Source organism: Uranotaenia lowii, chromosome 1 (genome assembly GCF_029784155.1).
Source record: "Uranotaenia lowii strain MFRU-FL chromosome 1, ASM2978415v1, whole genome shotgun sequence".
In the NCBI taxonomy this organism is placed as follows: domain Eukaryota; kingdom Metazoa; phylum Arthropoda; class Insecta; order Diptera; family Culicidae; genus Uranotaenia; species Uranotaenia lowii.
The window spans coordinates 23414352-23438363 of record NC_073691.1 but is presented as its reverse complement, the minus strand read 5'-3'; the positions used below and the strand labels follow the sequence as shown (position 1 = coordinate 23438363).

At 32.3% G+C, this 24012-nt stretch overlaps 1 protein-coding gene across 3 annotated transcripts in view; it reads right to left on the bottom strand.

The window, feature by feature from the left end:
* Positions 1-24012, bottom strand: part of LOC129740640 (uncharacterized) — a 315420-nt gene that overhangs the window by 232924 nt on the left and 58484 nt on the right. For 2 of the 3 annotated variants that reach the window (XM_055732386.1, XM_055732384.1), the window contains exon 4: positions 7010-7040. The exons of the other annotated variant lie outside the window; for it this stretch is intronic. The gene's annotated coding sequence lies outside the window, so the exon portion shown is untranslated. The remainder of the gene's footprint in view (positions 1-7009; positions 7041-24012) is intronic. 3 annotated transcript variants of the gene reach the window in all.

Here is a 24012-nt window from a genome sequence, read left to right as displayed (position 1 = left end):
TTGACGTACGTTTTTTGTTACTCCGTTTTGCCAATTGCATTCTTTGAGCGATATTAATAGTTGTTATTTCCAATCTCGATCAACTGTAGAATTTTTAGTAGAATCTGTTCGAAGTTCAACTTCAGAACTCAAATTTAAAACTTCGATTATAATTTGACGCCTTTACGAAACATTATTTCGAATTAAGAAATTTAATTTAAATAACAAACAATTTCTTCACACTTTTAACAGCCATCTCTCTCTGAAATTATTCTGACCTATATTAACACCAAACGAGAGTCCTATAAATTCGTAATGCTCATTCAAAAACAACTACACCGAGAAAAAAAATCCTAATGTTCAAATCGATATGTGGAAAAAATGACATCAAAATGACATCAAAATGTCAAAAATGTCAAAAATGACAAAAATAACAAAAATGACAAAAATGACAAAAATGACAAAAATGACAAAAATGACAAAAATGACAAAAATGACAAAAATGACAAAAATGACAAAAATGACAAAAATGACAAAAATGACAAAAATGACAAAAATGACAAAAATGACAAAAATGACAAAAATGACAAAAATGACAAAAATGACAAAAATGACAAAAATGACAAAAATGACAAAAATGACAAAAATGACAAAAATGACAAAAATGACAAAAATGACAAAAATGACAAAAATGACAAAAATGACAAAAATGACAAAAATGACAAAAATGACAAAAATGACAAAAATGACAAAAATGACAAAAATGACAAAAATGACAAAAATGACAAAAATGACAAAAATGACAAAAATGACAAAAATGACAAAAATGACAAAAATGACAAAAATGACAAAAATGACAAAAATGACAAAAATGACAAAAATGACAAAAATGACAAAAATGACAAAAATGACAAAAATGACAAAAATGACAAAAATGACAAAAATGACAAAAATGACAAAAATGACAAAAATGACAAAAATGACAAAAATGACAAAAATGACAAAAATGACAAAAATGACAAAAATGACAAAAATGACAAAAATGACAAAAATGACAAAAATGACAAAAATGACAAAAATGACAAAAATGACAAAATTGACAAAATTGACAAAAATGACAAAAATGACAAAAATGACAAAAATGACAGAAATGACAAAAATGACAAAAATGACAAAAATGACAAAAATGACAAAAATGACAAAAATGACAAAAATGACAAAAATGACAAAAATGTAAAAAATGACAAAAATGACAAAAATGACAAAAATGACAAAAATGACAAAAATGACAAAAATGACAAAAATGACAAAAATGACAAAAATGACAAAAATGACAAAAATGACAAAAATGACAAAAATGACAGAAATGACAGAAATGACAAAAATGACAAAATTGTCAAAATTGTAAAAATTGTCAAAATTGTCAAAATTGTCAAAATTGTCAAAATTGTCAAAATTGTCAAAATTGTCAAAATTGTCAAAATTGTCAAAATTGTCAAAATTGTCAAAATTGTCAAAATTGTCAAAATTGTCAAAATTGTCAAAATTGTCAAAATTGTCAAAATTGTCAAAATTGTCAAAATTGTCAAAATTGTCAAAATTGTCAAAATTGTCAAAATTGTCAAAATTGTCAAAATTGTCAATATTGTCAATATTGTCAAAATTGTCAAAATTGTCAAAATTGTCAAAATTGTCAAAATTGTCAAAATTGTCAAAATTGTCAAAATTGTCAAAATTGTCAAAATTGTCAAAATTGTCAAAATTGTCAATATTGTCAATATTGTCAAAATTGTCAAAATAAAGAAAATGCTAAAAATCTTATAGGTTAATAAGAAATCAAGAATAACTCGATGATTATAAAAATTCATTTGGATATGAATAGAAGAATTCTGTTCCCAGATGATTGCCCTACGGCTTTATGGAAGCTGCCGTTTTCCGTGCTCTTAAAAAAGCACTCAAATTATCTTATTTCCATTTGTTTGGTGACAAATCAATTGAATGATGTCCCGGAATCGCTCCTGGAAGTTTAAATTTTGCTCCGCCAGTAACGAAAAAGTTTTCCCTCGTCCGAAGTCCGAAGTATAATCTAATTATTAACGGCCGTTAGAACTCAATCTCCGTAATAGCATAAATAGAAACGATTATGGGCGTCCGTCGGAACCGTTTTTTTTTTTCAAGAAATCTAGGAGGATGATCGCAACATAAAAAAACTACGAACGATTCAAACTCAACCAATTTAACAAGTCGCATAAAATTCACTCGGCGGAAGAGCAAAGACCAACGAGGGAAGACACAAAAATACGAAATAAAGCAAAACCTAAACGCTACGACATAGTGCAAACAACCGATAACAAGAAAACTTGGCTCGGAATTTTGCCGAGAGAGACAAAAACCAGAGCGTAGACAAAACAGAAAGAAAAATAACCTACAATTTTTACTTCATACTATTCGTTTCGCTCGAGTGAGAACTCAATCGCAAATTGTGAATCGCTAGTGACAGGACGGTAGGACGCTTAGCTTCAGCTCAGCCAAAACGAAAATGATAGCAAAATCAGTGGAAAATGATCACGGGGAAAGCATTTTTCCCCTCAAAGGAAGGGAGAAAGGCACGTGGCTCGCTGTAAGAATTTTTAAAGCTATGACAGTTTTTTTTGTTTTGTAATGCATCTTGGGAGGCAATGGAAAAATGTGTCCCGGTTTGCTGAGATTTTTTCTCCCAAGGATGTTGGAGAAAGCGATCGATAGAAAAATGGAAACAGAAAAAAAAACTTAAAATAGTTGCCATAGCATTCCGGTTCGAAAAACTTTTCATTTCAAAGCCACCGACATAAACAAACAATGCACACGGTAATGGTCGGCGTCGTCGTCGTCGCCATTGAAAGTTTTTCCCGGCAACTTGGTCGTTCGAGGTTTTTCCACGTTGTCGTCCTCCTGGTCCTGGTCCTGATCCTGAGCTAAAATGAAAGTGCTTTTGTGGCAAACTGTTGGGGAAATATATGTAGCGGTGGAATTACACCGGTGATTTGACTTTTTTCCGTGCCATTGCACTTTGTCAAATCGCTCGGATAAAATTGAAAAGTGAAAGCAGTTTCATTTTTTCTTTTTTTACTTTTATGACAATGGACGGTAGGACGCTTAGGAAGCTTGAGATTTTTAAAACATTGAAAATCCAAACTTAAATGAGTAAATGAGTGTGACACTAGTCCTAATCCAAAGTTTCCAAAGTGTCCTAGTAAAAAGTGTCCTAATCCAAAGTGTCCTAGTCCAAAGTGTCCTAGTCCAAAGTGTCCTAGTCCAAAGTGTTCTAGTCCAATGTGCCCTAATCCAAAGTGTCCTAGTCCAAAGTGTCCTAGTCCAAAGTGTCCAAGTCCAAAGTGTTCTAGTCCAATGTGCCCTAATCCAAAGTGTCCTACTCCAAAGTGTCCTAGTCCAAAGTGTACTAGTCCAAAGTGTCCTAGTCCAAAGTGTTCTAGTCCAAAGTGTCCTAGTCCAAAGTGTCCTAGTCCAAAATGTCCTAGTCCAAAGTCCAAGGTGTCCTTGTTCAAAGTTCTATTCCAAAGTCCAAAGTGTCCTAGTCCAAAGAGACCTAGTCCTAAGTGTCCTAGTCCAAAGTTTCCTAGTCCAAAGTTTCCTAGTCCAAAGTGTCCTATTCCAAAGTCCAAAGTGTCCCAGTTCAAAGTTCTATTCCAAAGTCTAAAGCGTCCTAGTCCAAAGTGTCCTAGCTCAAAGTTCTATTCCAAAGTCCAAAGTGTCCTAGTCCAAAGTGTCCTAGTCCAAAGTTTCCTTGTCCAAAGTGTCCTAGTCCAAAGTGTCCTAGTGCAAAGTGTCCTGGTCCAAAGTGTCCTAGTCCAAAGTGTCATAGTCCAAAGTGTCATAGTCCAAAGTGTCCTAGTTCAAAGTGCCCTAATCCAAAGTGTCCTAGTCCAAAGTGTCCTAGTCCAAAGTGTCCTAGTCCAAAGTGTCCTAGCTCAAAGTTCCATTCCAAAGTCCAAAGTGTCCTAGTTCAAAGTGTCCTAGTCCAAAGTTTCCTTGTCCAAAGTGTCCTAGTCCAAAGTGTCCTATTCCAAAGTCCAAAGTATCCTAGTTCAAAGTTCTAGTCCAAAGTCCAAAGTGTCCCAGTTCAAAGTCCTATTCCAAAGTCCAAAGTGTCCTAGTCCAAAGTGTCCTAGTGCAAAGGGTCCTAGTCCAAAGTGTCCAAGTCCAAAGTGTCCTAGTCAAAAGTGTCCTAATCCAAAGTCCAAAGTGTCCTAGTTCAAAGTTCTATTCCAAAGTCCAAAGTATCCTAGTCCAAAGTCCAAAGTGTCCTAGTTCAAAGTTCCTTTCCAAAATCCAAAGTGTCCTAGTCCAAAGTGTCCTAGTGCAAAGTGTCATAGTCCAAAGTGTCCTAGTCCAAAGTCCAAAGTGTTCTAGTTCAAAGTTCTATTCCAAAGTCCAAAGTGTCCTAATCCAAAGTGTCCTAGTCCAAAGTGTCCTAGTCCAAAGTGTCCTAGTCCAAAGTGTCCTAGTCCAAAGTGTCATAGTCCAAAGTGTCCTAGTCCAAAGTCCAAAGTGTTCTAATTCAAAGTTCTATTCCAAAGTCCAAAGTGTCCTAGTCCAAAGTGTCCTAGATCAAAGTGTCCTAGTCCAAAGTGTCCTAGTCCAAAGTGTCCTAGTTCAAAGTGCCCTAATCCAAAGTGTCCTAGTCCAAAGTGTCCTAGTCCAAAGTGTCCTATTCCAAAGTCCAAAGTATCCTAGTTCAAAGTTCTAGTCCAAAGTCCAAAGTGTCCCAGTTCAAAGTCCTATTCCAAAGTCCAAAGTGTCCTAGTCCAAAGTGTCCAAGTCCAAAGTGTCCTAGTCAAAAGTGTCCTAATCCAAAGTCCAAAGTGTCCTAGTTCAAAGTTCTATTCCAAAGTCCAAAGTGTCCTAGTCCAAAGTCCAAAGTGTCCTAGTTCAAAGTTCTATTCCAAAGTCCAAAGTGTCCTAGTCATAAGTGTCCTAGTGCAAAGTGTCCTAGTCCAAAGTGTCCAAGTCCAAAGTGTCCTAGTCCAAAGTGTCCTATTCCAAAGTCCAAAGTATCCTAGTTCAAAGTTCTAGTCCAAAGTCCAAAGTGTCCCAGTTCAAAGTCCTATTCCAAAGTCCAAAGTGTCCTAGTCCAAAGTGTCCAAGTCCAAAGTGTCCTAGTCAAAAGTGTCCTAATCCAAAGTCCAAAGTGTCCTAGTTCAAAGTTCTATTCCAAAGTCCAAAGTGTCCTAGTCCAAAGTCCAAAGTGTCCTAGTTCAAAGTTCTATTCCAAAGTCCAAAGTGTCCTAGTCCAACGTTCAAATTGTCCTAGTTCAAAGTTCTTTTCCAAAGTCCAAAGTGTCCTAGTCCAAAGTGTCCTAGTGCAAATTTTCATAGCCCAAAGTGTCCTAGTCCAAAGTGTCCTAGTCCAAAGTGTCCTAATCCAAAGTCCAAAGTTCTATTCCAAAGTCCAAAGTGTCCTAGTCCAAAATCCAAAGTGTCCTAGTCCAAAGTGTCCTAGCCCAAAGTGTCCTAGTCTAAAGTGTCCTAGTCCAAAGTGTCCTAGTCCAAAGTGTCCTAGTCCAAAGTGTCCTAGTCCAAAGTGTCCTAGTCCAAAGTGTCCTAGTCCAAAGTGTCCCAGTCCAAAGTGTCCTAGTCCAAAGTGTCCTAGTCCAAAGTATCCTAGTCCAAAGTGTCCTAGAACAAAGTGTCCTAGTAAAAGTGTCCTAGTCCACAGTGTCCTACTCCAAAGTGTCCTAGCCCAAAGTGTCCTAGTCCAAAGTGTCCTAGTCCAAAGTGTCCTAGTCCAAAGTGTCCTAGTCCAAAGTGTCCTAATACAAAGTCCTAGTTCAAAGTCCAAATCCTTGTCCAAATCCTTGTCCTAGTCCTAGAATATGTACTAGTCCTAGTCCTATTCTTTGTCCTAGTCTTTTCCACGAAACGAATCATTCCATTTCGAAGATTATTATCAGAAACATTTTTCGAGGCGAAATTTATGGGGTAGAGCATGGTCTTTTAACAAAACATGTTGAGAGTGGCCCTTATTTAGTGCAGGGGGCTTATCTCCTGATGAAACTTCAAACAAATATGTCAAGTGCTGCCATCTGTGTCAAGCCTTGACGTAGTCAAGTGGTTTACTCAATCATAATGCGCCTTTTTTTTAATCGAAGGGGCTCATTAACAATATCGGTTAATAAACCTCGATAAAAACCAGAAAACCCAATCAGAAAGAGTCATTTTTTTTTTTGGTTAAAAATTTCAAAAAGAAAAAGTAACGAACAAAGTTTTCAAGTTGCCAAGCCAATCTCATTTTCATCTCATTCTACTCATTATTATTTACCCTTTGCGGCTAATTGGCATCCATAACGAGATGACGCCGGCGATGACGACGATGCGGTCGACTAGGACTAAAAGACGACATCCGAGCAGGATGCTTATCCCAAAAATAAAAATGGAAGCACTCTCTCTTCTTTGAAGGAGCTTGCTCCGTTGTTTTCTTATTTTTCTAATTGCTATTTTGTGCTGTGCTGTTGGTAACGAATTTCAAGATGAAGATCTCCCACCTGGGAATTTCCAAGAAGCGTGAAGATAAGAGAGGTATCCAGTAGTGCGGTTTCCTGTGTATGCGATAAGCTAATGAGAGTTCGTGCTGGAGATGGCGAAATATTTTTGTAAATTTCCATGCCCAAAAATTGTGATCCGGATGAAAGTAATTTTTTTTCTGTGGGTTTTTCTTCCTCGCTTATCGTCGTGTGGGAAGCTACCTTTATTTTTATTTTGTGCTCGCTAAATGCTGATGAAATGAAAAGGAAAGTATCAGGGCTACATTAGGTGACTGGAATAGAAGTTTGGGCTTAGATTAAGGCACCGAATTTTAAATTTTTATAAATAGAGATCCGGATGATAGCCCGCTGGATGGCTGTGGTATTTCTACGTACCTGATTGGATAACGTAATGGGTTTTTTTACGAAATTGGAAATCATTATAAATGTTTAAAATTCTAAGATTAACCAAAACTAAAACAGATTTCATCCTATTGAAATATTCTTACCATTATCACATCATGTTTCATGCAAGTCAACCTATAAAAAAAGGAGAAAAAAGAATAAAATGAGCACCAAATTCATAATCTACATATTTGGAAATAAAATGAAATTCATATAAATAAAATGTTTTTTGTTGTGTTAATTTTATCTTTTTGTGTCATTTTTGTGTCATTTTTGTGCCATTTTGTGCCATTTTTGTGCCATTTTTCTACCATTTTTATGCTATTTTTATGCTATTTTTATGCCATTGTTGTGCCATTTTTGTGCCATTTTTGTGCCATTTTTGTGCCATTTTTGTGCCATTTTTTGTGTCATTTTCGTGTCATTTTTGTGTCATTTTTGTGTCATTTTTGTGTCATTTTTGTGTCATTTTTGTGTCATTTTTGTCAATTTTGTCATTTTTGTCATTTTTGTCATTTTTGTCATTTTTATCATTTTTGTCATTTTTGTCATTTTTGTCATTTTTGTCATTTTTGTCATTTTTGTCATTTTTGTCATTTTTGTCATTTTTGTCATTTTTGTCATTTTTGTCATTTTTGTCATTTTTGTCATTTTTGTCATTTTTGTCATTTTTGTCATTTTTGTCATTTTTGTCATTTTTGTCATTTTTGTCATTTTTGTCATTTTTGTCATTTTTGTCATTTTTGTCATTTTTGTCATTTTTGTCATTTTTGTCATTTTTGTCATTTTTGTCATTTTTGTCATTTTTGTCATTTTTGTCATTTTTGTCATTTTTGTCATTTTTGTCATTTTTGTCATTTTTGTCATTTTTGTCATTTTTGTCATTTTTGTCATTTTTGTCATTTTTGTCATTTTTGTCATTTTTGTCATTTTTGTCATTTTTGTCATTTTTGTCATTTTTGTCATTTTTGTCATTTTTGTCATTTTTGTCATTTTTGTCATTTTTGTCATTTTTGTCATTTTTGTCATTTTTGTCATTTTTGTCCTTTTTTTTCATTTTTGTCATTTTTGTCATTTTTGTCATTTTTGTCATTTTTGTCATTTTTGTCATTTTTGTCATTTTTGTCATTTTTGTCATTTTTGTCATTTTTGTCATTTTGTCATTTTTGTCATTTTTGTCATTTTTGTCATTTTTGTCATTTTTGTCATTTTTGTCATTTTTGTCATTTTTGTCATTTTTGTCATTTTTGTCATTTTTGTCATTTTTGTCATTTTTGTCATTTTTGTCATTTTTGTCATTTTTGTCATTTTTGTCATTTTTGTCATTTTTGTCATTTTTGTCATTTTTGTCATTTTTGTCATTTTTGTCATTTTTGTCATTTTTGTCATTTTTGTCATTTTTGTCATTTTTGTCATTTTTGTCATTTTTGTCATTTTTGTCATTTTTGTCATTTTTGTCATTTTTGTCATTTTTGTCATTTTTGTCATTTTTGTCATTTTTGTCATTTTTGTCATTTTTGTCATTTTTGTCATTTTTGTCATTTTTGTCATTTTTGTCATTTTTGTCATTTTTGTCATTTTTGTCATTTTTGTCATTTTTGTCATTTTTGTCATTTTTGTCATTTTTGTCATTTTTGTCATTTTTGTCATTTTTGTCATTTTTGTCATTTTTGTCATTTTTGTCATTTTTGTCATTTTTGTCATTTTTGTCATTTTTGTCATTTTTGTCATTTTTGTCATTTTTGTCATTTTTGTCATTTTTGTCATTTTTGTCATTTTTGTCATTTTTGTCATTTTTGTCATTTTTGTCATTTTTGTCATTTTTGTCATTTTTGTCATTTTTGTCATTTTTGTCATTTTTGTCATTTTTGTCATTTTTGTCATTTTTGTCATTTTTGTCATTTTTGTCATTTTTGTCATTTTTGTCATTTTTGTCATTTTTGTCATTTTTGTCATTTTTGTCATTTTTGTCATTTTTGTCATTTTTGTCATTTTTGTCATTTTTGTCATTTTTGTCATTTTTGTCATTTTTGTCATTTTTGTCATTTTTGTCATTTTTGTCATTTTTGTCATTTTTGTCATTTTTGTCATTTTTGTCATTTTTGTCATTTTTGTCATTTTTGTCATTTTTGTCATTTTTGTCATTTTTGTCATTTTTGTCATTTTTGTCATTTTTGTCATTTTTGTCATTTTTGTCATTTTTGTCATTTTTGTCATTTTTGTCATTTTTGTCATTTTTGTCATTTTTGTCATTTTTGTCATTTTTGTCATTTTTGTCATTTTTGTCATTTTTGTCATTTTTGTCATTTTTGTCCTTTTTTTTCATTTTTGTCATTTTTGTCATTTTTGTCATTTTTGTCATTTTTGTCATTTTTGTCATTTTTGTCATTTTTGTCATTTTTGTCATTTTGTCATTTTTGTCATTTTTGTCATTTTTGTCATTTTTGTCATTTTTGTCATTTTTGTCATTTTTGTCATTTTTGTCATTTTTGTCATTTTTGTCATTTTTGTCATTTTTGTCATTTTTGTCATTTTTGTCATTTTTGTCATTTTTGTCATTTTTGTCATTTTTGTCATTTTTGTCATTTTTGTCATTTTTGTCATTTTTGTAATTTTTGTCATTTTTGTCATTTTTGTCATTTTTGTCATTTTTGTCATTTTTGTCATTTTTGTCATTTTTGTCATTTTTGTCATTTTTGTCATTTTTGTCATTTTTGTCATTTTTGTCATTTTTGTCATTTTTGTCATTTTTGTCATTTTTGTCATTTTTGTCATTTTTGTCATTTTTGTCATTTTTGTCATTTTTGTCATTTTTGTCATTTTTGTCATTTTTGTCATTTTTGTCATTTTTGTCATTTTTGTCATTTTTGTCATTTTTGTCATTTTTGTCATTTTTGTCATTTTTGTCGTTTTTGTCATTTTTGTCATTTTTGTCATTTTTGTCATTTTTGTCATTTTTGTCATTTTTGTCATTTTTGTCATTTTTGTCATTTTTGTCATTTTTGTCATTTTTGTCATTTTTGTCATTTTTGTCATTTTTGTCATTTTTGTCATTTTTGTCATTTTTGTCATTTTTGTCATTTTTGTCATTTTTGTCATTTTTGTCATTTTTGTCATTTTTGTCATTTTTGTCATTTTTGTCATTTTTGTCATTTTTGTCATTTTTGTCATTTTTGTCATTTTTGTCATTTTTGTCATTTTTGTCATTTTTGTCATTTTTGTCATTTTTGTCATTTTTGTCATTTTTGTCATTTTTGTCATTTTTGTCATTTTTGTCATTTTTGTCATTTTTGTCATTTTTGTCATTTTTGTCGTTTTTGTCATTTTTGTCTTTTTTGACGTTTGTCATTTTCGTCATTTTTGTCATTTTTGCCATTTTTGTCATTTTTTACTTAATTAACATGTCTTAGAGTTTTATGGATTCCTTAAATAGAAAATTTTGAATTTCTAAAAGCTTTTTGGTTAGCAAATAGTTTATAAGGCTTCCGTTTGGTTTGAATATAGAACCGAACAATTTCAAAGAATGATGGCTATCGCATTCAATTGTCATTGTCAACTTTTTCAACCTTTCAACCCTTTAAAAATTTAGGAAATTCTAGATCATCCATTTAATTCTAGAACTTTGAGTAATTTTCTTTAAACTGTTACATCAAATATGATTGAAATGGCCCCGTGATGGTAATTTTTTTTAACATAAATGATTAAATGGAAATAAACGTGTAAAATGTAAATTTGTTTTTTATCAACATAAATTTGAAATTTCCTTTCAAATTTAAACACAAGAACGTGAACTGAAAACCGAACTCTCAATTTCATTAAATCAAACAAATTTCATATACTTTCATTTACAGTAAATTAGTTTTATCTGATTCGAATTTAATGTCACATTACCTGTACAAAAAAAACGAACATCAACCTTAATCTTTTCCTCCATTAGTATCAGTAATGTGCCAACAACGATAACGACGACACAAAGGGACGATGTTTACTGGGGGGGGGGGGATATTCACCCTTCGCTGTTTTTCCTTCTACGTCCCCAAGGCCTCCTTTATTTAGTTGTAATTTTTCGTCTCAGTAGCCAGGAAATTCACCCCTAATGGATATTGACTTTTGACTTTTCGACCGGGGCCGGCCGGGTGTATGATACTGAGGTAATGCGGCATCCTAGTAAGCCATGGATAGTAAACGGGGGCGACCTACCGAGTTTGGCGAAAAACATGGCCCGGTAGAGTACAAAGAATGTGAAGGAAAAGGAATGGCAAAATAGCTGAAAATCACGGTTGGCCATTAAATTCTCACCTCATGGCCCACGTGGACTTTTGTTGCCTGCTCGCGCTCGCTGAGGTCGTTCGTATTGTCGCCTACTTGGTTAGGAAAAGTTGAGTCGATTTAGATCGACTCGAATTAATTTTCTAATTCGAGGTGATTTTTTTCGGCTTACCAATTTACTATAAATAATAAAAAGAAGTAGAACATCGTTCTTAAAAATTTTCCTTTTTTTGTCCAAAAATCGACTCAGAATAGTGATGGCTTTCGGTAGTGTATTTATTATACTTTTGTTAACATCTCTCTCCAGGCGCAATTTTACCGTCGACTATGTTGATGATGAAGTACTACTGATTCAGCTGCTGATACTACAAAGAATAAGGGGAAAATAATGCTGCAAGACAAGATTACTGCTCTCTCTTACTTTTCCGACTCGATTTAGTATGTGCGATTTCTTTTCCACTTGGCTCTCGACTCTCGACCCTTCAATATCGATTCTCGACCCTTCACTATCGATTCTCGACTCTCGACTCTCACTCTCGACTGTCGAATCTTGACTCTCACTCTCGACTATCGACTCTCGACTGTCGACTCTCGACTAATGTTCAGAATATCAATCATTTTCACGGAGCCATGCTTGACTACATTCAGAGCCAAAAAATCAAAGCAGTCAAATTTTCCTTCTTCAACCAAATCATACAAACAATCATGCATGACAACGACGCTTCCGTATTTGAAACACTTTTGCGATACATGATGAGGTAAAAAAGGACGCAGACTATCAGCAACGAACGTCTCGATGCTGATTTCCTTCCCTTGACAACTTTCAACCTTTAGGATCATAACTGATATGAATCAGTTCTGAGCGATCTATGTAGGCTATCAGATGATTTTTTATTTTTCGCCTTGCCTAGAAGGACAAAATCACGACTAGGTAACCGCAATGAACTGTCCAGCATGTGCTACAGGTTTTTTGAACATGTGGTCCTGGTATTTATTCAGATTTTTCCTTTTGAAACATTAATGATCGTCTATCAATAACGAGCATTATCAACAATGATGCGAGGATAGACGTTCAGGAATGATTGAGGGAGCGACGTTCAAAATGTATCACCAAGTATGTCGATCACCGTCGATTAGCCACGTGACGAATAGCAACGGTAGCCTCCGATGGGGCATGGTATATCTTCTTGTATCAAGTTAGTGTTGATTTTCGACATATATTCAATGGGTACTTTCACCACGTGCGTATAACAGCACTCGGAGGAAGCATCATTCTAGCTTGAAACCATTCCTGATTGCTTTTCTTGAGCGATTTTCCGAACGTTGCTCTCGACTCTCGACTCTGGACTCTTGACTCTCGACTCTTGACTCTCGACTCTCAACTCTCAACTCTCAACTCTTGACTCTCGACTCTCGACTTTCAACTCTCCATACTCTACTCTCTACTCCACTCTCCACTCTCCACTCTCCACTCTCCACTCTCCACTCTCCACTCTCCACATTCCACTCTCCACTCTCCACTATCCACTCTCCACTCTCCACTCTCCACTCTCCACTCTCCACTCTCCACTCTAAACTCTCCACTCTAAACTCTCCACTCTCCACTCTCCACTCTCCACTCTCCACTCTCCACTCTCCACTCTCCACTCTCCACTCTCCACTCTCCACTCTCCACTCTCCACTCTCCACTCTCCACTCTCCACTCTCCACTCTCCACTCTCCACTCTCCACTCTCCACTCTCCACTCTCCACTCTCCACTCTCCACTCTCCACTCTCCACTCTTCACTCTCCACTCTCCACTCTCCACTCTCCTCTATCTACTCTCCACTCTCTTCTATCTGCACTTTCCACTCTCCACTCTCCACTTTCCACTCTCCACTCTCCACTTTACACACTTCACTCTCAACTCTCCACTCTCCACCCTCCACTTTCCTCTATCTACTCTCCACTCTCCACTCTCCACTCTCTACTCTTCACTCTCAACTCTCCACTCTCCACTCTCTACTCTTCATTCTCCACTCTCTACTCTCCACTTTTTACTCTACACTATCCACTCTCCACTTTCCACACTCCACTTTCCTCTATCTACTTTCCACTCTCCATTCCCACCTCTCCATTCCCCACTCTCCATTCCCCACTCTCCATTCCACACTCTCCATTCCCCACTCTCCATTCCCCACTCTCCATTCCCCACTCTCCATTCCCCACTCTCCACTCTCGACTCTCGACTCTTGACTTTTGACTCTCGACTCTCTTCTCTCGACTCTCTACTCTCGACTTTCGACTCCCGACTCTCGACTCTCGACTCTCGACTCCTGACTCTCGACTCTCGACTCCTGACTCTCGACTCTCGACTCTCGACTCTCGACTCTCGACTCTCGATTCTCGACTCTTGACTCTCGACTCTCGACTCCTAACTCTCGACTCTCGACTCTCGACTCTCGACTCTCGACTCTCGACTCTCGACTCTCGACTCTCGACTCTCGACTCTCGACTCTCGACTCTCGACTCTTGACTCTCGACTCTCGACTCTTGACTCTCGACTCTCGACTCTTGACTCGTGACACTCGACTCTCACTCTCGACTGTCGACTGTCGACTCTTGATTCTCGACTGTCGACTCTCGGCTCAATCCTCTTGATTGATAACTATCGAATCTCGACTCTTCCCTCTCGAATTACAATTTCTTGACTCTCAATATTCGACTTTCGTACATCGACTCTCGACACTCGACTATCAGCTATCGATTCTCTGGACACTTGACCAATTCTCTATTCTTGATTCTTGATTCATGACTCTTGATTCCCGGTTTTCCACTTATAGACTGTCGATTTTTGACTGTCGACTCTATCCCTTGACAAACTCATCAATATGTAGTAATATATTGATATAATGTATAGTAAAGTGACACAAAAATGAGAAAAAAATATTGTTAAAAATAACACACGAAAGAAATACAAAATTAAATTTAATTTGAATCAAAACATCGAAACATTTCAATCTGTCGGTCGAGAAACTTCAGAAACAGCCTTTGCGCGCTTTCCTCCTGTCTCCCTCAAGTGTATTATCTTTGGAAATTTGTTCAAGCGTTTCAAACATCCACAATCCCGTGTCTCGCTAGCTCCATTCGAAATGATTGCTTCATGAATTCTAACCTAATCAGTGTGATTAACACTCCTCCATTCAGCTCAGCCTGGCAGCACCACCAGCATCCTACCCACTGCATTGGAATGGAAACGAAAAGCGCGAAACGTCCTCCAATGCCGAATTATTCCGAATTCCACCGTGCGTAAAGCTTGTGGGAAAATAGTAACAACAACAATAACAACCCGAAAAAGCAAATCCTACTTCTACGACTCCTTCTCCTCCACCCACCAATGTTTACAAATTAGCTTACAGGTTTACAACAGCACTTTTCACACGCCTTAGTCGGAATCCGTCGGCTGCTGGCTGTCAGTCAGAAAGAGTTTGACCCGTTTTCTTCCTCGTAGGCGCTGTCAAAATTTAAGCAATCCGTACCGGTACACTGAGATTCGAGATTTTTCGTTCAAAGGTTGCTGTGATTATTAAGCGTTGTTTCCGTTTTTCGATCTACAATTTGTTTTTCTTATGGTGAAAATTTCCTTTATGATTAGAAAATTTTATTCTGAAATTAATTAATTCATTTCTTTTTGAAAGAATAACACATGCCGAAAATGTATCGCCCAAAATAACCGAAGAAGAAAAATCTTCAAAGAAGCTCACATGTATTTTCGACAACGAACGAAAAGGGTGATTGAATTAATCAGTGTTTATTGCGCACGTGATGCCATGGCTGGCGTTTGAAATATGTATGCAAAACGGTGAATCTCGAACCAGGAGAACATTTAGTTAGGAGGAGGCTGTCGGACGGAAGTTGGGTGGATTTCCTCCTCCGAAACCGTCGTCGTTGGCAAAATTTCAAAGGTTCCACAAACTAGCTTCATCATTCTCCGCTCGAGGGGGAAGGTGTGCGTGCGAGGGTGTGACCCGCGGATGGGTGTTCCAAAATATGTTTACTCTTATCCGAGGGGGATAATGTGCTCTTTCTATCCAGTTGAATTGGTTTCGAGTAGGTTCCTAAAAGCGGGTGTTAGGTCGTGTAAATTGAAACCCAATTTTGGCGCTCGCGGTTTCAATATGGCGAAGCGTGGTTGAGAATATTTGGTGTATTTACTCGTTTAACTAGGGAAGGATTATTAATTTGAAATTTCTAGTGGGCTTACTAGAAAATGAGGTAATCGATATATTATTATCAGAGCTATCTCGTCTGTTCTCGATGAAACATACAGCTCAAACTAGGAAAAAAAATTCTAAATTTTGGTAAGCATCAAAATTTTAAGTATCTATTTCAACACTGGAAAAGCTATAGGAAAATGTATGTGTGAGGTACTTTCATCTCGATATTAGATACTGGTCGGTTTTTCTTTTTTTTTATTTTTTCGATTATAGCAATAAATGAAAAAAAAAACGAATTAAGTCGACAGTTGGAAGACGGGAGTTGATAATCGAGAGTTGAAAATTGAAAGTCGAAAGTCAAGAACCGAGAGTCGAGGTTGAGATTTTAAAATCGAGATTTAGATCAAGTTGAGATTTTAAAGTCGAGAGTCATCAACTGAGAGTGATGATTCTTAATCCCAGAGCTGAGAGACGAGAGTCGAGAGTTGAAAGACGAGACTTAATATTCGTAAGTCCGGTGCCAAGAATTTGAAGATCAGAGTCTATAGTGAAGAGTCGAAATTCGAAAGACAGAGTCGAGAGTCAAAAGTGAAAAATTGAGAGTTGAGTTTCAAGGGTCCAAATTGGGAATCGAAAATCAAAAGTTGAAAGTCAAGAGTTGAGAGTTGAGTTTCAAGAGTCGAAATTGGGAGTCAAAAGTAAAGAATCGAAAATCGAAAGTTGAAAGTCTGAAGTCCTAAGTCCTAAATCGAAAGTCAGAAACCAGGAGTTGGGAGTCGAGTATTGAGAGTCGAAAGTCGAGAATTGATATTCGACAGTCGAGTTGCGATTGTCCAAAATCTAGAGTGAATAGTTCTCAAATCGAAAGTCTGGAGACGGGGTCGAAAGTCGAAAATATAGAGTCCAAAGTTAGGGTCAAGAGTCGGAAGTTGAGAAACGAGAGTCGAGAATCAAGAATCTTGAATCAAGAGTCGACAGCCAAGTTTTCAAAATAGTCAAAATTGTCAAAATTGTAACAGTTGTCAAATTGTCAAAATTGTCAAAATTGTCAAAACTGTCAAAACTGTCATAATTGTCAGAATTTTCAAAATCATCAAAATTTTTAAAATTGTCAAAATTGTCAAAATTGTCAAAATTGTCAAAATTGTCAAAATTGTCAAAATTGTCAAAATTGTCAAAATTGTCAAAATTGTCAAATTTGTCACAAATGTAAAAATTGTCAAAATTGTCAAAATTATCAAAATTGTCAAATTGTCAAAATTGTCAAAATTTTTATAATAGTCAAAATTGTCAATTGTCAAAATTGACAAAGTTGTCAAAATTTTCGAAATTGTCCTAATCTTCAGAATTGTCAAAATTGTAGAAATTGTCAAAATTGTCAAAATAGTCGAAATTGTCAAAATTGTCAAAGTTTTCAGAGTTTAAAATTGAAAAATCAAAGTTAAAGGTTGAATCGACAGTCGAGAGTCGTCAGTCGAAATTTGAGTATTGAGAGTCGAAAGTCAAGAGCTGCAAGTCGACAGTCGAACGTCGAGAAAGGAAAATCGACAATCGAGAGCAGGCCCGTGCGAGGGACCCGTCCATGGGGGGGGGTTTTCGAAATTCAAATTCAACCAAAAATAATAAAAAACCAAAAATATACAAGAAATATGGAAATTGATTTCCAAACCAATTTATTGCACAGAATTATCAAAAAAACTAAAAAAATCTTAATCAAAATTTAACTTTAAAGTTGCTACTTCGAATCAAATCAGTAAAAATCATTATCGATTAAAAAACATGATTTAATATAATGAAAATTAGAGAAACGTTTATAAATTTTCAATCGAATGTTTTAAATGTTAATATTTCAAGATCTGAATATTATGTCGCAATCAATTGGAATATTGGGTTGAAAAGGACAAAAAGTGGAAACTATGTTATTCTTATTTAAATTATAGTTTCAATGGCAGAAGATTATGTTTTCAGAAAACAAAAATTCTGAATAAAAAAACAAAGACAAACTTATGAAAAATATTTCATTTAATTTAAATAGTTTAACTTTCAAATTTGGTAAATTTATTTGAAAATTAAAACGACATATGAAGATAAAAAGATAAGTTTTTAAATATTTTAGAAGGATTTTTTTCAAAAACTAATTATTTCTAATTATTTAAAAAAAAAACAAAAAAGAATTTAATTGTTAACTTGAAAGAACATCATTTTAGCGCCTATGATTGAATTTTGTCTATCACCTTGCGTTTTGTTGATATGAAGAAGCTTTGAAATGTATCAGTTTTAAGTGAAATGAATCATTGATATCTGATGAAGTAACAAATTTATAGTTACAGAAAAAAATCAGATTCTTATTTTTTTTATTATACCCATTTTAATTCAATTGAGGAATAATATTTCAAATGTTTAACAGTTTATGAAAGTTTGAAAAGATAACAATACAAATACTTCTGACACTACTGGATAAAGCTAAACAACGAAAGGAAATCATTGAAAAAAATTGTTCAAACTTGCAAAACAATTAGATTTTTGCTTAAAAGTTATATTAAATTCAATTTGGTTAAAAACTTCATTTTTATTTTGAGGATTTTCATCCGGTAAAAAAAACTTCACAAATTGAAAAACTCTATAACTTTTTTCGTAGAGCTCAAATTGACTTGAAGTCTTGAGGAAAACTGATAATTCATTCATACCTTAATTTTAAAATTTTTCGTTTTAGTTTTAAAGTTTTGTCAAAAACAACGCATAAATTTCTGAAATGATTTCAAAATATTCGCAAAAGTTATCCAAAAAACAAAAGCTTATAGAAAAATTGCACATGTAGTTCAAGGGCACCCAAATTAGTCAAAATTACCTTTTAAATTCTTTGCACCTCGAAGGATATTAAATTTGTGACTTTGTGTAATTTATCAAACGTTTTTCAATGTACTGTTGAGCTTTAAGAAGAACAAGAAACGCAAAACAAAATTGAGACTGAAATTGATTTGATGAAAAATATTTTATTTCAGCTCATTTTTTCGGTAGATGAAAATCTTTAGTAATAAAATAAAGGATACGAGGCTTTAGATTTAGATTTGCTGATTCTGATGAACATCGTAAGTCATGATACATAGCTTTCAACTTGTTGATGTATAAAATTAGTATTCGATGAATTAATTCTGAATTCAAAATGGTAGGTTTCAAATTCTGAAATTGATAGGTAACATTTCTGAATAAAAACCCATTCTAAAGGCGATGTAGGGTTTTTGTATGTCAAGTTTAGAGTTTAAATGCAAAAGGTTAATTGAATTTCAAATCTAAATTTATAATTAAAAACTAGTCGATAAATAAAATGTCTCAAGCCTAGGGTGATGTAAGACTAATTTCCGCCGGAGGCGAGAAAACTTTCTAACTTTCTTGTAAACACTTATTTAACACCTTTTAGGATCTAGTTTTTTTTTAATTTTATGAAATTACATTTTTGTCATTTTTTCAACCAATTTTTGTCAATTTTTCCATTTTCCCATATTTGTCATTTTTGTGTCATTTTTGTGTCATTTTTGTGTCATTTTTGTGTCATTTTTGTGTCATTTTGTGTCATTTTTGTGTCATTTTTCTGTCATTTTTGTGTCATTTTTGTGACATTTTTGTGACATTTTTTGTCATTTTTGTGTCATTTTTAAGGTCATTTTTAAGGTATTTTTTAAGTCATTTTTATGTCATTTTTATGTTTTTTTTTATGTCATTTTTTGAGTCATTGTTGTGTATTCTTCTGTCATTTTTGTGTCATTTTTGTGTCATTTTTGTATCATTTTGATGTTATTTTTGTGTCATTTTTGGGTCATTTTTGTGTAATTTTTGTACATTTTTTGTCATTTTTGTGTTTCTTTTCTGGTGTCATTATTGTGTCATTTTATATAATTTTTGTGCCATTTTTGTGCCATTTTTGTGTCATTTTTGTGTCCTTTTTGTGTCATTTTTGTGTCATTTTTGTGCCATTTTTATGTCATTTTTGTGTCATTTTTGTGTCATTTTGTGTCATTTTTGTGTCATTTTTGTGCCATTTTTGTGTCGTTTTTGTGTCATTTTTAAGTCATTTATATGTAATTTTTAAGTCATTTATATGTAATTTTTATGTAATTTTTATGTCATTTTTGTGTCATTTTTGTGTCATTTTTGTGTCATTTTTGTGTCATTTTTGTGTCATTTTTGTGTCATTTTTGTGTCATTTTTGTGTCATTTTTGTGTCATTTTTGTGTCATTTTTGTGTCATTTTTGTGTCATTTATGTGTCATTTTTGTGTCATTTTTGTGTCATTTTTGTGTCATTTTTGTGTCATTTTTGTCATTTAAAGGTCATTTTGAAGCCATTTTGGTGTTATTTTGGTGTCATTTTTGTGTCAATTTTTGTGTCAATTTTTGTGTCAATTTTTGTGTCAATTTTTGTGTCATTTTTGTGTCAGTTTTGTGTCATTTTTGTGTCATTTTTGTGTTACTTTTGTGTCATTTTTGTGTCATTTTTGTGTCATTTTTGTGTCATTTTTGTGTCATTTTCATGTCATTTTTGTGTCATTTTTGTGCCATTTTTGTGTCATTTTTGTGTCATTTTTGTGTAATTTTTGTGTCATTTTTGTGTCATTTTGTGTCATTTTTGTGTCATTTTTGTGCCATTTTTGTGTCGTTTTTGTGTCATTTTTAAGTCATTTATATGTAATTTTTAAGTCATTTATATGTAATTTTTATGTAATTTTTATGTCATTTTTGTGTCATTTTTGTGTCATTTTTGTGTCATTTTTGTGTCATTTTTGTGTCATTTTTGTGTCATTTATGTGTCATTTTTGTGTCATTTTTGTGTCATTTTTGTGTAATTTTTTTCATTTAAAGGTCATTTTGAAGCCATTTTGGTGTTATTTTGGTGTCATTTTTGTGTCAATTTTTGTGTCAATTTTTGTGTCAATTTTTGTGTCATTTTTGTGTCAGTTTTGTGTCATTTTTGTGTCATTTTTGTGTTACTTTTGTGTCATTTTTGTGTCATTTTTGTGTCATTTTTGTGTCATTTTTGTGTCATTTTCATGTCATTTTTGTGTCATTTTTGTGCCATTTTTGTGTCATTTTTGTGTCATTTTTGTGTAATTTTTGTGTCATTTTTGTGTCATTTTTGTGTCATTTTTGTGTCATTTTTGTGTCATTTTTGTGTCATTTTTGTGTCATTTTTGTGTCATTTTGTGTCATTTTTGTGTCATTTTTGTGTCATTTTTGTGTCATTTTTCTGTCATTTTTGTGTCATTTTTGTGACATTTTTGTGACATTTTTTGTCATTTTTGTGTCATTTTTAAGGTCATTTTTAAGGTATTTTTTAAGTCATTTTTATGTCATTTTTATGTTTTTTTTATGTCATTTTTTGAGTCATTGTTGTGTATTTTTGTGTCATTTTTGTGTCATTTTTGTGTCATTTTTGTATCATTTTGATGTTATTTTTGTGTCATTTTTGGGTCATTTTTGTGTAATTTTTATACATTTTTTGTCATTTTTGTGTTTCTTTTCTGGTGTCATTATTGTGTCATTTTATATAATTTTTGTGCCATTTTTGTGCCATTTTTGTGTCATTTTTGTGTCCTTTTTGTGTCATTTTTGTGTCATTTTTGTGCCATTTTTATGTCATTTTTGTGTCATTTTTGTGTCATTTTGTGTCATTTTTGTGTCATTTTTGTGCCATTTTTGTGTCGTTTTTGTGTCATTTTTAAGTCATTTATATGTAATTTTTAAGTCATTTATATGTAATTTTTATGTAATTTTTATGTCATTTTTGTGTCATTTTTGTGTCATTTTTGTGTCATTTTTGTGTCATTTTTGTGTCATTTTTGTGTCATTTTTGTGTCATTTTTGTGTCATTTTTGTGTCATTTATGTGCCATTTTTGTGTCATTTTTGTGTCATTTTTGTGTCATTTTTGTGTCATTTTTGTCATTTGAAGGTCATTTTGAAGCCATTTTGGTGTTATTTTGGTGTCATTTTTGTGGCAATTTTTGTGTCAATTTTTGTGTCAATTTTTGTGTCAATTTTTGTGTCATTTTTGTGTCAGTTTTGTGTCATTTTTGTGTCATTTTTGTGTTACTTTTGTGTCATTTTTGTGTCATTTTTGTGTCATTTTTCTGTCATTTTTGTGTCATTTTCATGTCATTTTTGTGTCATTTTTGTGCCATTTTTGTGTCATTTTTGTGTCATTTTTGTGTAATTTTTGTGTCATTTTTGTGTCATTTTGTGTCATTTTTGTGTCATTTTTGTGCCATTTTTGTGTCGTTTTTGTGTCATTTTTAAGTCATTTATATGTAATTTTTAAGTCATTTATATGTAATTTTTATGTAATTTTTATGTCATTTTTGTGTCATTTTTGTGTCATTTTTGTGTCATTTTTGTGTTATTTTTGTGTCATTTTTGTGTCATTTTTGTGTCATTTTGAAGCCATTTTGGTGTTATTTTGGTGTCATTTTTGTGTCAATTTTTGTGTCAATTTTTGTGTCAATTTTTGTGTCATTTTTGTGTCAGTTTTGTGTCATTTTTGTGTCATTTTTGTGTCATTTTTGTGTTACTTTTGTGTCATTTTTGTGTCATTTTTGTGTCATTTTTCTGTCATTTTTGTGTCATTTTCATGTCATTTTTGTGCCATTTTTGTGCCATTTTTGTGTCATTTTTGTGTCATTTTTGTGTAATTTTTGTGTCATTTTTGTGTCATTTTGTGTCATTTTTGTGTCATTTTTGTGCCATTTTTGTGTCGTTTTTGTGTCATTTTTAAGTCATTTATATGTAATTTTTAAGTCATTTATATGTAATTTTTATGTAATTTTTATGTCATTTTTGTGTCATTTTTGTGTCATTTTTGTGTCATTTTTGTGTCATTTTTGTGTCATTTTTGTGTCATTTTTGTGTCATTTTTGTGTCATTTTTTTCATTTAAAGGTCATTTTGAAGCCATTTTGGTGTTATTTTGGTGTCATTTTTGTGTCAATTTTTGTGTCAATTTTTGTGTCAATTTTTGTGTCATTTTTGTGTCAGTTTTGTGTCATTTTTGTGTCATTTTTGTGTTACTTTTGTGTCATTTTTGTGTCATTTTTGTGTCATTTTTGTGTCATTTTTGTGTCATTTTTGTCATTTTTGTCATTTTTGTCATTTTTGTCATTTTTGTCATTTTTGTCATTTTTGTCATTTTTGTCATTTTTGTCATTTTTGTCATTTTTGTCATTTTTGTCAGTTTTGTCAGTTTTGTCATTTTTGTCATTTTTGTCATTTTTGTCATTTTTGTCATTTTTGTCATTTTTGTCATTTTTGTCATTTTTGTCATTTTTGTCATTTTTGTCATTTTTGTCATTTTTGTCATTTTTGTCATTTTTGTCATTTTTGTCATTTTTGTCATTTTTGTCATTTTTGTCATTTTTGTCATTTTTGTCATTTTTGTCATTTTTGTCATTTTTGTCATTTTTGTCATTTTTGTCATTTTTGTCATTTTTGTCATTTTTGTCATTTTTGTCATTTTTGTCATTTTTGTCAGTTTTGTCAGTTTTGTCATTTTTGTCATTTTTGTCATTTTTGTCATTTTTGTCATTTTTGTCATTTTTGTCATTTTTGTCATTTTTGTCATTTTTGTCATTTTTGTCATTTTTGTCATTTTTGTCATTTTTGTCATTTTTGTCATTTTTGTCATTTTTGTCATTTTTGTCATTTTTGTCATTTTTGTCATTTTTGTCATTTTTGTCATTTTTGTCATTTTTGTCATTTTTGTCATTTTTGTCATTTTTGTCATTTTTGTCATTTTTGTCATTTTTGTCATTTTTGTCATTTTTGTCATTTTTGTCAGTTTTGTCAGTTTTGTCATTTTTGTCATTTTTGTCATTTTTGTCATTTTTGTCATTTTTGTCATTTTTGTCATTTTTGTCATTTTTGTCATTTTTGTCATTTTTGTCATTTTTGTCATTTTTGTCATTTTTGTCATTTTTGTCATTTTTGTCATTTTTGTCATTTTTGTCATTTTTGTCATTTTTGTCATTTTTGTCATTTTTGTCATTTTTGTCATTTTTGTCATTTTTGTCATTTTTGTCATTTTTGTCATTTTTGTCATTTTTGTCATTTTTGTCATTTTTGTCATTTTCGTCATTTTCGTCATTTCTGTCATTTTTGTCATTTTTGTCATTTTTGTCATTTTTGTCATTTTTATCATTTTTGTCATTTTTGTCATTTTTGTCATTTTTGTCATTTTTGTCATTTTTGTCATTTTTGTCATTTTTGTCATTTTTGTCATTTTTGTCATTTTTGTCATTTTTGTCATTTTTGTCATTTTTGTCATTTTTATCATTTTTGTCATTTTTGTCATTTTTGTCATTTTTGTCATTTTTGTCATTTTTGTCATTTTTGTCATTTTTGTCATTTTTGTCATTTTTGTCATTTTTGTCATTTTTGTCATTTTTGTCATTTTTGTCATTTTTGTCATTTTTGTCATTTTTGTCATTTTTGTCATTTTTGTCATTTTTGTCATTTTTGTCATTTTTGTCATTTTTGTCATTTTTGTCATTTTTGTCATTTTTGTCATTTTTGTCATTTTTGTCATTTTTGTCATTTTTGTCATTTTTGTCATTTTTGTCATTTTTGTCATTTTTGTCATTTTTGTCATTTTTGTCAT